Source organism: Echiichthys vipera (genome assembly GCF_963691815.1).
Source record: "Echiichthys vipera genome assembly, chromosome: 10".
In the NCBI taxonomy this organism is placed as follows: domain Eukaryota; kingdom Metazoa; phylum Chordata; class Actinopteri; order Perciformes; family Trachinidae; genus Echiichthys; species Echiichthys vipera.
The window spans coordinates 9,000,623-9,017,804 of record NC_139835.1 but is presented as its reverse complement, the minus strand read 5'-3'; positions in this window follow the sequence as shown (position 1 = coordinate 9,017,804).

The following is a 17,182-nucleotide window of genomic DNA, read 5'->3' as shown; positions in this document are numbered from 1 at the left end:
TCATGATTACACAGAAGTGCAGAAAAAACTCCAGTGCCCACATTTACCGCCTTTAGTCACACACAAGCTCTCTTTTACCTTTTGGGTGATGTTCCACCTGAAATAAGATTAATCATCTGTGTATTTGACAGATAATTTCATTACCAGCTGTAGCCTAAATGAGCATAAATGACTGTATTCAAATGTGATATGATAGCAACTCAAGACCAAACAGGGATTTTCTCTCTCTGTCTCTCTCTCTCTCTCTCTCTCTCTCTCTCTCGCTCTCTCTCTCTCTCTCTCTCTCTCTCTCTCTCTGTGTATTTGTCTGTACTTTATGTGTATATCAAGTTCAAATATTTCATGCTCTAATTATGGGCTTCCCAGACAGGTGAAGGGGCTCATATGACCTAGGGGAAAAATGTAGCTTGAAACTCGTAGGGGAAAAAATGTGGCTTGAAACTAAAGTTGAATGAATCTCATTCATGAAGGAACAAAAACAAGCTTGCTCTGTAGCTCTGATGCTGGAAGGGCCATCAAGATTCAGACTGAAAAACATCATGTGAAATACAGGATGGACGGACTTTTGAAAAAAAAAAGTCTGGCAATTATCACTGGCAATAGCCTATAACATCACATGTCTGAAAACTGCTATTTGGGCAAAGACATTATCATTCATACATAAGAAACTAATGAATTACATTGTTTTTAACTTGGCTCCTTTTGTTGCCAGTTTCCACAATATTTAGTGGATAAAAAAAAATCAAATCAGTTTATGCAAATGGTGGCTGGTGGGGTAGTAGGGCATGTATGTTTTTCACAGTGCATTATGAACCAATGCATATCAATGCATAATATCAGCAGCAGTTAATATATGGTATGAAAATGTCTCAATATGACACATATATATATATAGGCAGGAAACGACTCCTCTTTTGGATAATAAACTGATGATAGAGCCTGTCCTGCATTAATTCACCATAGATATTGCAAAAATTGGATATGTTTTTCAACATGGCACCCAGTTTAATGCAATGTAAGCTGCTCCAGGCGCATACACATTTTACAGTTAAGGCTGTTTATAGGTTACTGATTGAGTAGGAAGAAAGGTCTTGCTGAAAATGACCATTTTTGATGTATTGTAGCAATCATTGTATTGATTTTGGTGATGCCCATGTGATTCTCTGTGTTTAAAGTAACGCCATTCAGAACATTAATATAGCAGTAAACAACCCTTAGCTATGTGAAGATATAGTGGAGTAATAGCATCCTGAGCAGAGAATGAAATCACATTCCTTCTGTGTGTGTTGTAATATGAGCTGTTCTCTGCCTCTGATTGGCTACTAGCCTAGCCTACTTGTTGCCTTCATTGCTTAGGTTTAGGCACGAGACAGAGTAGGGCGGGTCATGTCTTTTCCATCCTAGGATAAGAAAGTCATTAGGTAGGCAATGGAAGTGCTGTTGTTAGCACAGTTAGCAGTGCTAGCCACCGCCCTTATGACTCAGCCTATATGTTTGCGGGTTAGGTAGAAGCCGTGCGCAGCCATTACCAGCCCAGACTGAATTTTGTTCAGATTTTTCAGGTTCAGCACTTTCAAAGTTGTGAGGTCATCAGATTAGAGTCAACTGAGAGTTAACATTAAAGGGCTATTGTACTGAGGAAGGGCTAAGGTACTAGACACATGACTAATGAATGACTATTTGAACCTTGTCATGAGGTCAGCAGATGTTTTTCTTGTGTTTAGCTGATGATAAAAGGAGTGGCACTCCTTTCAGAGAAAAATCATGCTTGGGTCTTCTCTTCATACTACATGAATTCTCTATTCTGCATGAATTAAAGATATTTTATTCATCACACAGAGTCTTTAATTCTCAAACTAGCAATTCACAATATTTTAGAAAGAATTTCTAGCCTTTTGGGACCAAAGATGGAGCATGTGTACTTTACTGTATAGTTAAAGGACGTGATTCATGAAGGAAGAAAAATGAAAGGATACCACTCTCATGGTGGACAGGCCATCAGTATTCAGGTTAGCAAGAGCTATTCAGACAGCAGAACAACTTGGTGGAGTATAAGACATTGTGTTTGCAAATGTCTTTGCCAACAACATCACTAATTACCAAGCACAACAGTGACTTCTTATGTTGCTCATTCTACAGGAATGAGAGGAAACTGTGACATCACCTTCCTGATTTCTTAACTGTATTATTAAATAACGTTCATTTACCTGGAGGTAAATGATTAATGAGAGCTTCAATTAGCTTTTTGAGCTAACGTTGTCACAGTCAGCCCTCTCACTCACCCCACACTCATCAGTTCAGTTTACGCTCATGGATTGGGTCCCTGGCTCACACTAACGATTTCCTTTGAGGCCATGATATGAGCGGAGACGAGAGATTACAGAGAAAAAGCTCAAATCGATGGTTAATGAATACCAATCAATCACTGGCGGGGAAGGTGGGCGTATATGGCAACAGGGAGAGCTCTCTTGGTCTCTGGCATCTGTTTGATTAATGCCTTGTCTCTCAGTGCGTGGTGACCAGGACTCCCATAATGCATTGCAGACCACTGTCTGGAGACTTAATTTTCTTCAACCTCAATCCCCCAAACCCCTTCCATCCTCTCGTAGCTTTGCGCGATGATGCCTCCCAGCTGACCGATGCAGTAATGCGACCATTAATAGCGTTGCCACGGTGATTAATCACAAACCCTGACCGAGTCCCAGCTCATTGTGCTGTCTAAAACACTGGACTTTTTGGGGGGCAGGATGGTGTAAATTGCATTCATTGCCCTTGGTGTGACTCACACTTGCAGGTGGTATATCTATGCAGAGCTACAATTAAAACAATCACTCAAATCAATGAATTCAGTTTATTTCAGACCATAATAGAATTTGAGAAGCCAAACAGTACTGTTCTATTCTGGTTACATGTTGCATGTCTCAGAGTGTAGCTGCTGTAGGTGACACGTGGGTTTAACAAATGAGATGAGGTGTGAAACGACAGATAAGAAGAAACTTAATTGGATCCCTGTGGGGAATCAGACCACTTCAGCAGCAACACTAATAGCATTCAGCAGGGAAAAACAGAAAGATAATGAAAACAAAATTAAATAAACAATAAAAATTGATGAAACAATACATAAACTAAACATGCAACTTTTGGCTCTATGAAAATAAACTCAGCTCTGGTAATCTGAAATCCGGGTGTAAGTCTGTAAGGAGTATACAAATGTATGGACTTTAGTCGATAAAACAGTGATTTACAGTTGGTACAGAACATACAAATGTTGGTAGCAGACATAATTACATATTTGATAGACCTTCAAATACAATTTTGACAAAGATAGATACAGTAACATTTTACAGTCAACATTTACAAGAAATTTATTACCTTTGGGTAAAGGTCAACAACAACAATCCCTTCATCCCATACAACCACATACTGTAGGTTGCAGGTTGTATGTAACCTCTAATACACAGGAGCCTTTCCTAAATTAGCGTCCCCTACTGGTGGCACCAGATCAACCCATCCATCCATCATCTGCCACTACCATGCCGCCCCAAATCAACATGTCCTCAGACCTAAATGTAGCTGCCTTTTTAAACACATAGTTAATGTTGTGAAATGGTCGCAGTTTGGTTAGGTTTCGGTAACAACATTACTTGGTTAGGTTTAGGAACAAGTTTGGGTTAAAAGAAGTATGTTTGTTATGAGACTCAACTTACAGACGCAAGTACAAGCCATAGTTACGTACATGATATAGAACATGATGTAACAATATTACGTACAGAACCTTGCGAACAAGCCAAAAACATTTTGGTTTCACACATAGCCTCTATGTAAAGATGGATGGCTTGACGGCTCCCCTAAACATCCATGTTAGTAGATGAGACATGGGGCGAACTAAAAAGTACACATAAAATATTTATTTTACTATTTGAGATAGTTCTTATCACGCTGATGTTTGCTTACGTGTTCAAATGGGTCACGAACAGCACCCTTCTGGGTGACAGTCCCAGTTGTGGCCTTTGTCTCTTTTTTATACTAGATCATCGTGCTTCCTCTTTTGCCCCTGTCATAATAACTATGGCTACTAGAGGTTGCCGCCGATATGAACGTAAATGTGTGTTTTTTGGGGGTAGTTCTTGTCTTAGAATATTATTCTTTAATGAAACTTACCTGCAATCATTTAAAAAGAAAATGAGTTGACAGAAATCAGCAACAATTTTGACAGTCGATTATTCTTCCAGTCAATTTTCAAGAAAAATGCGAGACATTCCCTCTCTTACATCATAGTAAACTGAACATTTTGTGTTTGGATTGCTGGTTGGACAAAACAAAAGCAATTTGAAGCAAACAAACAGTTGATCAATTAACCAAGAAAACTATTCATAGATTATTTGAAAAAGGAGACGATTGTTAATCTGCTGCATTTTTGGCCCATTTTATATTGAAATGTTTTGACTTTCTTTAGCCTATTTGTTAATATTTTTTTGGCATTTTTTATTTGTGACAAACTACTTCAGCATGCATCTAAATCTCGTAGAAAACACCTCAGGCATTGTGACTTTGGTCTACACAACCTCAATTCATTTTTAGAGGAAGAGGATAAACATTTCAAAATGCCAACCTTTATACTTCACTCCAGACAAACATAATCTGTAATGGCAGCACTTACTGTCAAAACAAGCTCCTAGACTAATTTTTGGAATCAAGGGAAATTTGTTTACAGTACTTTTAGAGAAAAAAATTAAGTTTTAGCCTTGAGCACTTAAAATGGCTGAATATAAAATGATTGCAATTGTGAGCATGGATCTTTGCAAGTGGTCTTTATTGCCTTCCCTCTGCTCTGCAGAGGCCACAACAAGTGCACACAAGCAAAGCCTGGATTAACGGGTAATGGCTGGCATCAATATGACTGTAATGTAATTTTGTGATGCATCCCGGTCGTTACTGGCCCGGCAAAGAGTGGTCCCCAGCTCGCTGTAATGACTGGGATGTCAGAAAAACAAATGTTATTACGCAGCAGTATTAAATATAGCTGTTATTTCTGTGAAAGAAGTGGGAGAAGAGAGCAGTCAGCTGATTTCTAATGTGTTTCCTTCAGTCTGCTTACTGTGTCTCGTCAGTGGTGCAGAAATATTTCACTTATGCAAAGAAACAGTGGCTTTCTCTTGATTTTATTGACACTGGATTGATTCATTTTTCTAGCTGTCACAGAGTATAATCGTTGTTTATAAATGTTTTTGCATTTCAATACTGTGTGGCATCATGCAAATCCACACGTAGAAAAATGGGTTATTATTAGCTAAGGCTGTGGGGGTAGGACCTCTCTGTTAGCAGCGACTGTAGGAGAAAGGGTTGAAAAAATGGGTTTGTTCACAGTCAATTGCAGATCTCATTGCATGTACTCTGAAGCAGAATATGGGATGAGAATCATTTTAATTATTAGTATGTATTTGTACAGTATATATTAGTGATGTCCAAATGGAGCTTCATGAAGCATTAGTCGTATTTGTTGACCCCACTAGATGGCACTCTTGGTTTAAAGAAAAAGGTTCAATGAATGGTAATTTAGGGCGCACTCACACTGTCCATCCATACCGTGCCCAAGCACGTTTCATGGGTAAAGTCTAGTTCCTTTGACCAGTGTGAGTGCAACCGAACCGTGTCTAGGCGCGGTAAGCTTTCCGTCCACGGTCTGTTTGGGTGAGGTGGGTGTTTTGTCAAAGCATGTTTGCACATGTACGAGCACGAGCGTGTGTACGAGCATGAGCACGAGGCCTACGGCGGTTCTGACGTCATTTTATGTGCGCCTGTTCGGACATAGAAAAAAGAAGGACGGACCATACACGGAAATTTAAAACAATGGCGAAAGGTTCACGTTGGTGTGATGCGGAGGTGGAGTGTTTACTGCAGATTTGGTTGGATGAAAACATTCAAGTACCCTAAAGCATGGGGCACGGTACAGTGAGTGCGCCATAAGTGTGCTTTCAACCCTTTGTTGAACAGAGAGCTACATCTAGTGAACTCAGAAAATAAAGAAAATGCTTCATGAAGCTTAATTTAGACATCACGAGTATATTTGCCACCAAGGTGTGATGTTTTATAATGGTGCTTGAACTGAACATTAGTCTATTTGAATCCAAAATAGAAGGCACGTGTTTTGAAATAGTTATGACTTTCATTATTAGACAGGATATTATACAACAGTAAATCTTGTTGAACACTTCAATAAAGATGCAGTGTGGCTTCATTCACATTCTTTACTGGACAGTTGTGAGTTCTCTATACATATCCCAGTGACTTGGCTCACCAGCTAACATGCCTCATCATGTACAGCTAGCTTAGCTTAACTTTAGCTTAACAGTTACAGGGAAAACGTATAGCAAAACATAACATAACATAGCAGGAATATTCAGCTAACTTTCTCGCCACCTCTTTAAGTCAGTGATGCTACTATTGTCTATTTTACCAGTTTTCTTTCTGCTTACCTGAAAATACACAGCAATACAGTTACGCTTCAGTCCAGCAGGATACAGGGTATATACTGTGTGCATCGGTTGTGCTTAACCTTGACAGCTTTGCTCATTTGGGTACACTCCGTCTTGCGGTGTAAAGACGCCACTACACCCCTATATTGCCTGACTGCAGAAACTAGAGCACAGGGATTCTTTTAGAATAAATAACAGAATATATAAATAACACGAAATAACAAAAAATATGTACATGAGTGACCCTTTTATAACCATCTGAACTTATGGTCCTCCCACTCTCCCCTTAAAAATTGAATGTAGTCCCGACCTGACATAAAACAGTCCCATGGTGTAGTAGAGCCTCGAAGCCTTAGGGCGCACTCACACTGTCCTTCCGCACCGCGCCCGGGCTTTAGGGCACTTGTCCCCCCTCCCTCTCCCCCCGCGCCCCAGGCCTGTTTGTACTCACACTGCCTGGGCCTCGCGCAAATGCTTCTTGCTGTCCATACGTCATCACGCCGTAACACGTCAAACGCATTGATTGACGCCATCGCGATGCGTCGCTTTGTTTACAAATCTTTCCATAGACCTCAGAGTTTTTGTTCGTCTTGTCCGACTGCTTTTGAATATTTTCATCTGGCCAAAACTGCAGTAAACACTCCACCTCCGCCTCACACCAACGTGAACCTTTCGGCGCTATTGTTGTTAAATGTCCGCGCATGGTCCGTCCTTCTATTTTCTTTCTCCGAAAAGGCGCACATAAATAAGGTCAGAACCGTCGTAGGCCTCGTGCTTGTGCATGTACACGTGCGCACGCTCGTGCTCTTACATGTGCAAATGCGCTCTACAAAAGCCCACCTATCTCAGACGGGCCGTGGACGGCCAGCTGGCCGCAGTTATGCGCGGAGCGGGTGCACTCACACTGGTCATACGCACTAGGCTTGACCCGAAAAACCTGTTTTGGCCCGGTGCAGAAGGACAGTGTGAGTGCGCCCTTAGCCTTAGAAAGGTTATGTCCCAGTAGGAGTCAGAAAGTCCCTGAAGATGCATTACTGTTTCAGTAAACCATATAGCACTTATCTTTCATTAATGCCATATATTTGTACAGTCCACTGCCACTTCCATCACTAGCATGGATGTCTGTCCCTTTAACATAGCCATAACTTCCTATATAATTCAAAGTGTGGTGGAGAGTAGTCACAGTGGGTTACTTTAGTACATATTCACAAAAAGATATCCTTATTCCTATTCACTACTGACTCACTAGTGAACTCTTAATTCTTGTAGCTGACTGTAACTGTCTTAACTTTACTCACATATTCAGCCTAACTAGCTGCCATGGTTACCTATACATAGGACATGGTAGGCAGCCCCAACTTATGGTGAGTATATATTACTCTCTGCCTTTTCTGTCATAGAGGATACTGCATGCAGGCTCGGTTGTCTGATGTTCTCCCTCAGTTCTTTGTGTATCATTGTCCTCTTCTTCTGTGCCTGTATCCTCTTCCTGTTTACGCCCTTTCCCGTTTTCTGGCCTAAGCTCATACACTGGACTGTCCTGATATTTTTCATTGTGTCACCACAAACACCTAGTCTTCCCAGAACAATCTCAATTTCCCAGGTACCCCCTTTATATTGAGGTTCTAGACCAGCACTCTGCATCCAGGATATGACTCTGCACCATAAGCCTGTCCATCATAGAGATCTTTTCCTCGCCTGCTCTCCTTACCAGCTGTCTCTGAGGCCACCCTGTAAGCATCATTCATACAAGTCTTCCATATCTTAGCATAGTCCACATGTGTGAAGCTCTGGTCCTTTACTGTGAGACCAAACATCAGATCGATGGGGAGCATACAGGAGATAATATGGTGCATAGCCTATAGCATCGCTACGTGTGCAGTTGTAAGCATGAACCACCTTGGCCAGGGAAGCTTTCCAGTCTTCCTTAGCTGTCTCTGAGTCCTTTTGAACCTCTTCACCTGGCCATTCCCCTGTGGGTGGTACAGGTTGGTCCTGGACCCCATAATTCCATTGTATCCCTGAAACCTAGCAAACAGTTTATTTTTAAAAATGATTTCCCTGTGACTGACACATTGGTTTCTATCTGGCTTATATCCACAGGTCTGGATATTGCTGGGTATATGGTTTTGACCCTCTGAGTACACCCAAGTGCAGTCCTTGGAGGCAGTAAGATCTCATGAGCTGTGTTATTTGTGATTTGGATGGTCAGACAGGACCTGGTACCTGTAAACAGGTGCACTACACTCTCCCTGATCTCTAACCCTTCTGGTAACTGGAGGTGTGACTCTGACAAGACATCCTATTGTTCTGACAGTGGGCCTGCCCTCACACTACATTTGACAGGTTTAGTCTGACCAGATGAGATCATAGTTAGCTCTCTTCCTGCTTTCACTGTGCCCTCACCTAGTCCATCATCCACACTCTTAATCACATTCAGAAACACTTCAGTTTTTTTAAAGTCAAAGGAGAATGCTGCACTGACAGCCTCGGTGAGAACACGTGGTGGCTCAATATCAATCACATTAAAGCCTATGATGGGCTTGTCTGCCACTCTTTTATCAGTGACTACTAACACTAGCACAAGCAGTGCAGCAACTGTGTGATCCCAACTGTGGGTAACCCAAACTTAATTTCTACCTACCCAGAGAAAGGGAATTGGTGTTTGATTCGCTGCCCTCCCATCTAGTGTGGCCGGCCAGAGGAGCTCAGATATACTCTAACTGTAGTGTAGGGAAGATTCTGTTATCTCTCATTTATCAGACAAACCTGTAATCCCGTGTCCCTATAAATGCTCCTATAATCACCTTCTTCTTCCCAATCAGATTGAGGAGCAGGGCTCTTAGTTTTGATGAGAGGAGACTGACACCAACTGCTTAATTTCTGTTGCCTTGTCCAGTAGCTGCCATTTTTGTCTCAAGGTGTTGGATGCTGTCTGTGATGATCTTATAAACATCTTTTTGCTGCTCATTCTGGTTATCACCTGAAACAGATGGAGATGGGAGCGATGTCACAGTACTAGCGGACATTTCTACTTATTCTGACCTGTCTGTGGGCCAACTGCTCCCCTCTGTTTCTGTCTTGATAGTCCTACAGCCCCTCTTCCTACATGGGTGACTGGGATGGCAGAACTGTGTGACTCATGGATGACTCCCTGTATTTTAGCTAATTCACACTTAAGCTACTTAATGACATCTAGGAGCTCTGATGAGTCATGAGTCAGTGTTGACGGTGTTTTTACTGTTACTTTGTTGATGTGGAGGATGATTGTTCTCGTCTACCAATTGCTACCTCCTGAACTTGTTGTGTCTTAAAACGTTTACAGACATTTGAAGTATGGACTCCACTCGGACCATTCATTTTAAACTCCCTTCGTATGGTTACTTCAGGGGGCTGAATTGCAGTTGAAACAGCTAGTTCGGGGCTCAGACCCTGGCTGGGTCCTTGGGAAATCATTTTATGTGTCAGCCCGGCCATTTTCTCCTCCAATCTATTTGTGGAGGAAGCTTAGCTGCAGTACTGTACACTGTTCTTGTAGGCTGGCCAATGCTTCAGAATCTTTACTGGTGTTTTCCTTCACAACATCCCTTCATCCCATTTCCTCAGCGCTCTTTATCAAGTTGAACAGGAATGCATGTGTTGCCTCTGTTAAGGACAACTGTTAAGGAAAGGCACCAGATCACGTACCGCATCAGCCAACATAGACAAATTTGTGACAAACAAAAAACAAAGGCTGTGTTCACACTGTGAGCGACAAACCAATAAAACCAACTACATTGTTGCTGAAGTGCCATTGAAAGTTGAGGACTCAGGAGGATTTCTTTGTGTGATTAAATACGCAAAAAAATCATAACCTTTTGTCACTTTCTCCTGTCTCCTGCCTACGACCTAATCTCAGCCATGATAATATTCAGTTCAACAGCACTTCCTTTTGTGTGGTATTGATTAATAGCTATGTAGACTTTATCCTGTAATTTGGTAATCTTTGGGGAAAAAATACAATTTTGCCTAATATAACACCAACGTAGCTAAAAATTAATAGAGAGCTTGAAAATAACGATTGATGGATAGATGGATTGGTTACAGTACAAATTTGCTTTAGGGACAAGGGGACATTTCTTTTTATGGACACAGTTTCACAGGATTGCAAGCCCTGTATCACAACAGGGCATCACCTAATGAGAATGGAGAAGAAGAAAATGGGAGCTGCATCCAAAGAAAAATAATAAGACAGCTAGGGATTGTTGAGTGATGTCAGCAGGCCACTGTGGTCTGCATCTTGCCATCATTTCATCATATGCAGCAAAGAAACTGGTCTATTCTTTTTATTGCACCCTTGTGCTAGATGGATTTCATCGATGATACATACTGTATATTTAGCTTCAACTTCTTTTGTGGTAGAAAATGTCTTCATCGGTATGAGTATGGAATTTATGTGTGTACCTGTATTCCTGTTTTTATTTTTTCATTTTATACTCCTTATTTCTTAAAACTTCTGCTTTTATTTGTCCCTGGCAGTACCCAGAAGCCGTCAAACAGTCAGGCTACACTGTGTCTCCCCACCTTCATTCATTATGTGTTCTGCTTTTACAGCCTTTTGAAAATCGTCTCACAACTTGTTATTAAAATGGACATCATCACTCTGAGAGCACTGGAGGATTTAGGATAATGAGGGAAATTGGCCGACAGTGTCCCCAAGCTCAACTCATCCTCCATCAGTGCTGCTCGAAGAGTGTCTGGCTCTCTGTGTAATGAGAGATTTAGCAGTGAAGCAAAAGCAACGTCTCAATCTGCCCTCTCTCTACCCTGTACACAGTGTCAATATAACTATTGACACAGGTGGAGTTGCATGTCTTTTCCCATGTCCCATGTGTCAAATATATATATATATATATATATATATATATATACTGTATGCATGCTGCAGCCCAGATGTATAGTACACAGTGCGGCAGGCATAATATCCTGTTAACCATGATTCAAACAGGCAGTTGTTAGTTAACCTGACTATCGCCAGATGAATTTCAATCCGCCTTGCTTCCACCTTGACTCCACCTAGCTCCACTCAACCATCTGGGATCGCTCCATAGCAGAGGAATTTCAGGGTCTGGGAAAAATGGTCAGGCCAATCAGGACCGCCGGGCGGGGTTTTATAGATGTGACGTAGCTGAGAAGCGACTGTTGTGATTCAGACATCAATATCGATGCTGCTATTTCATCCGTGTTGTCCAATCGAGCGAATATTTCTTCTCAAAAAGAACACCAGAGAACGGCTCTGATGGTGGATACGATGTTGGCTGTTCTGTTTGGCTTTTTCCTGCATCGCTCTCATCAGCGTCACAGGTTGGTTTCAATGTGAGTGGTTGAAGTAGCACATCAGTAAAGATGACGGACAAGTAGTTTATCCACTCATATGCAAGGAAGGCTCAGCCTCCTGAAATGGCTTTGTAGTGGATTGATCCCAGATGTATGAATTATGCAAGGTCGAATGAAATTCATCTGGCGAGAGTCATCTTATTTGATAATGCACAGAGAAGTGTTATTTTCACACACAAGAGTTCTCTGGTAGATCCACCCAAGCTGGATGTTAATTGTCCCTCTCACTTGTCTCTGCGTGTTGATAATGCCCAATTGGAACTGTAAAAAATGGATGCTTTCCTTTACCCATGAATGATTGAAAAAAGAATAGAAATAAAACATTCTCTTTCAGTACACTGTTCAATCTACTGTGATATTTTGTGCTGGTATTATAATACAAAACGGGGTAATAAGCAGTATATCTATCAGCAGTGTTTTCTAAACAAATTATTTCAGGTAAGGAGGATCAGTGTATTAGGCCTGGTAGCAAGATTTCGTGTTTAAAGAGACTATCCTAAGTCTTTCATTGCCAGACTCCAGTTGGAGTTTAGTCTGGCTACACCAGCAGATAATGCCCTTGCAAAATACTGTAGATAGCAGAGGGCCTGATCCCAGCACTGTAAATCCGGTACTCCATACTATCCCGTAAAAAAACAGACAATGGCTGGATTCTTGGACTTTCCATTACCATCCATGTGTTAATCACTAACTTACTATGCAGACTTTTGTGAACTAGTAATTGGTCACTTATTATAAGCCGTATCTGCTAAAACATTAGTGTCTAAATGTTAATGCACATACTGTTTATAACATGGTTTGTATGTACACTATACAACAGAGGGACCAGACTCTCACTCCCCGGTCGTCAAATGCGGTCGCTTTGTACCAACACATAAGGCACCATTTGGGTCTGTGTGAGACTAACCCCAAAGTAAACCCATCCACAGCAATATTATCAGAGCAACTGCTCCAGAAGTCAGGTGACATAGTATAATGAGCCACAAAGTCTGTGTAGGAAAGGTGGTTGGGGTCAAATTCGTGAATTATTTACATGGACTGGACTACTTAGCAAAGATACTTTACCCAAACCATTATATTTTCCTTATCCTAACCAAGTAATTTTGTTTGAATTCACAACGTTAACTACATGTTTAAAATGGCAGCGTCAGTGGAGTGTCATAGTTTGACGCATAAGGCGACAAAGTGCATTAAAATGTGACACCAAGGGGTCCATACATCCATGTGATAAGATGGAAATGAGATGGGGTTAGTTAAACTTACTAGACTATTGCTTCTACTGCTACCTTTGGCTCAGCATGGTACCCATCATTAACGCACACATCTGTCCCGGTATTAATATTTTGGATCTACCTAGGGTTTTTCTTGTGTACGAACCAGATTTCCTCAGACAAATCTGAACCTGCTCTGAAACATTCTTTAACAGATAGCTGGCATAGCTTGTTTTGTTGGTGTTGAATTTAATGAGAAAGTGGCCTATAGTTTTGTTAAGAAGTTAATCTGGAATTGCTGAGGGTAAAAACTAGCTACTAACTAGAATAATCAAGTTCCAGATCCTAATAATAATGCAATGGTGTTTTTTTCTGGCCAAGGGTTGTTTCTAGATGGTAACCCGATTCAAGTCAAGATTGCATTCCTCACACTTCAGCTCTGAATGTACCTGTTCCTAGTGATGTCCAAATGAAGCTTCATGAACCATTAGTTGTATTTGTTGGCCCCTAGATGGGGCTCTTGGTTTATAAGAAAAAGGTTCAATGAATGGTAATTCAGTGTGCCCTCAACCCTTTATTGATCAGAGAGCTCCATCTAGTGGACTCTGAAAATGCTTCATGAAGCTTCGTTTGGACATCACTGGCTGAGGTTAGGCAATGATCATGTGCTATCGCCATGAAGCTGATCATTCAAGTGCTAGGATTGGCCAGGCCTCAATGCCCACACGTTCTTTTATGATACCCCTACCAGGGGGGCTTTCCTGACCCTAACCACTTGAGGTCAATGCCTAACCTCAGCTAGTGATGTCCAAAAGAAGCTTCAGAGTCCACTAGATGGAGCTCTCTGTTTAACAAAGGGTTGAAAATCACACTGAATTACCATTCATTGAACCTTTTTCTTTAAACCAAGAGCTCCATCTAGTGGGGTCAACAAATACAACTAATGCTTCATGAAGCTTTATTTAGACATCACTAACCTCAGCCATCTGCCCTACTACTCAGCTGCTATGCAAGTGGTGTCTTGCCATGAAAAGTAGTGGGATTCACAATAACGCATCAACACCAAACCCAAGCATTGCATTACACTATTGCAAACATTACAATAAGAGACAATAGACACAATTCTACTTTTCAATGATTTCCAGTCAACTTTCCTAAACTTTTGAAAACCAACATCTACTTGTTTATGGAGCTTTCAGTTTGTTTGGCTAATTATTTTGCAAAGTATGAAAAAAAATGCCATTCCCATTAATTGTGTTAGGTTTTAATAAATCCATTTGAATTCCATTTACAATGATATTTTTGGCCATGATTATTGTAGCAAGGAAATATGATATCAGCACATTCCTACTTTAAACAGAGACATGCTTGCTGATTCCCATTTCCCTTACAGATATGAGAGTGGTTTCAGTCTTCTCATCTCACTCTCAGCAAAAGAGCGAATAAGCGTATTTCCCAAAATGTTGAATTATTGAATTTGATCTGCTGACCCAGACATTTGGGGATTTTTGCTCATTTATAAAAGCAGTGGTGCCTAATAACTTCATGCCATCAAAGCTTAGTTATTTAAAGCCAATTTATGAAAATATCTGGTTTCTATTATACTGCAATTTCTTGTCCCCAAAGCAATTTCAGTCAAAAGCAACTGGACTTGGTTATTTGTCTAGGATACATTTCTTGTATTTTGCTAACCACAATCTTCAATGTGATTAGATGTTATCATGTGAGAACAGTTTTAGTTAATTAACCCCATGTCGGCACCCATGAAACTGTATGTTTTTTGTTCTAGCCACAAGCCTCTGTTCTGTGGTTTACTCATTATCAAACACTCTGTGCTGGCAACACTACTGTGCTCGTCAAGCACTAGGCTGAATCTAGGTTAGCTTAATCACAGAGATGAAAACCCACGTTCCCTTTAACAAACCTCACTCCTCTTATTAATGTACCTCCCGATTTACATAGAGATCAGCGCTCATTAATCATAATGAAACACAAATATTCCCAACAGTTACACATCTCTCGGAAGCAATACATCCTCGTTTGTTTTCTCCCACTTAATAAAGATACTATGTGTTCAGTAGGGAGTATTTTGCACGGTGACAGTTTTATATACTGGTGTCTTCAACTTTCTAACCATTTACTTTTGGAGCTAGAAAGTCAGGGTCTGCTATAAGAGGGGGCTTCAAAATGGGGAGAAAATGCCAAAGAAAAAAAGACGGATGCATCATTAAGATTTCCTTAAGCTGTCCTTGCAGCTAATTACATACAGTACAAAATCTCTAAGGAGGATGAGGTGTTGCTTCATGTCAAAAACCTTGGTGGTCGTTTTTCTCTCTCCCTCTTTGTTGATGATGTGGATAATGAGCCACCTGTCTTGCTCGAGCCCTGCAATATTTCACTCAGAATTTCATCTGCTGGAGAGTGGGGAATAAAATGCTCAGTGTGGTATGAAAGAACAAAAAGAAGCAGCATATTCTTGGCTCAGTTGCTTAACCTGCACAGTGCACATTTTTTAAAATCTTTTTTGTACCTTATTTTTCTAATCTCCAGTCTTTCTCGAGGTAGCACTGAAGGTGACATCTGTAATGTTTTGAAATAATATATCATTATCATAACTGTTTGGTGGAGCTAACCCCTGTTCTCTTCATACTCTGCTATTGAGAAACGTGGATTAGTTCTTTCAGGATAGCTCTGTGTTTCAGTAACATTGACGTTCATGTGTTCATATAACTGGGTTGGTTTATGGTGCTTTTACTGCATAGCATCAACAAAGACTGACTGAGAATGCACCATCTTCTTTTGCTGTTGCTGGAATGCACAGTTTAGGTGTGAGTAAGTACTAGGCTTTTTCCAGCTAGCAGTAGCAGTTGCTATGCATGGTTAGTCTACAGAAGACAAAGAGTCTGCAGCCATGCTAGTGGCTCTGTGAGATTATACCATAGATTGTATGGATAGTCAATGTGACTCAATTTCCTCCCACTATACAAAAAGCAAAAATATACCAGATACAGCTGCTGCCATCTTGCTCAATTGGAGCCAGAGTATGTGCAGTAGTGATCAGGTATCAGGTAGCCGCAGCATTGAAGTCCTGCCCATACATCCGAGATCAATCGTGAGTCAGTCAAAACTGTAAATCATGATGTTACACCCCCACACAAAATGACTAATTAAAAACAAACTTACCAGAAAACTATACTAAATGACAGAAATCAAATGAGCAGCCCATCTTTAAATACATGGACTGCACTTAGACACAATGGTGCTATGCGCTACATGCTAACATCAGCCTGCTAACACACTCATAATGCTAGCATGTTGATGTGTAGAGGGTATAATGTTAATGATGGTCACCATCTTAGCTTGGTGTATTCACATGCTTACATTTGTGGTTGTGTGATACTCACAAAAGTGTTTTGTTGAGCTATTATTATTGTTTTTGGTTATTGCTCTTGTATCATTTTATTTTATTATTTTATTCTGCTAATTAATGACTTGAAGCTACGGGAAACGGACACTGGGTGGCAAAACTTACCTGCAGCGTAAATGGGACTCTTTACAGTGCATCGTGGAAGTGAGGCTCATAATCCAAACGACTGGGAGAATGAGCAGTTGTGGTCCTGTTTCACTTATTGCTATCCTGTGTTTCCAGGTTGGTTATTATCTTTTTCTCGGACTTCCGATGTTTATAAGCTCATATGTATTCCTGGTTATGTGTGGTCACTGAGCTAAAAGCTTGTTAAGTATGTAAACCAACTAAAGTGCCATGGTACGTGGCTATTGTATTGGCTAAAATGGCGTCTGACGCCGTGGCCGTTTTGTTTATTTTCTTTTGGCTCCTCTGCATTTGTGAGGTAATTCTGCATGTGTGTATATTAGTGTGTATGGTTCTTCAGTTGAAAAAGGCATTTGGTGGCTACTATGTTTGAAAATTATTATTATCTGTGGAGTGTGTTATTTCAAATGTCCAAGCTAATGCTAGTATGCAGGTTAAGACCAGCTGTATGACTGACCATTCAAACTGAAAGACATAATTCATCTATAGTGTTGGTATTTACATTTTAAAAAATCTTATTTTTACTTAGAAGACAATGTACTTACTAGATAGCCCAGTTCTTCCTC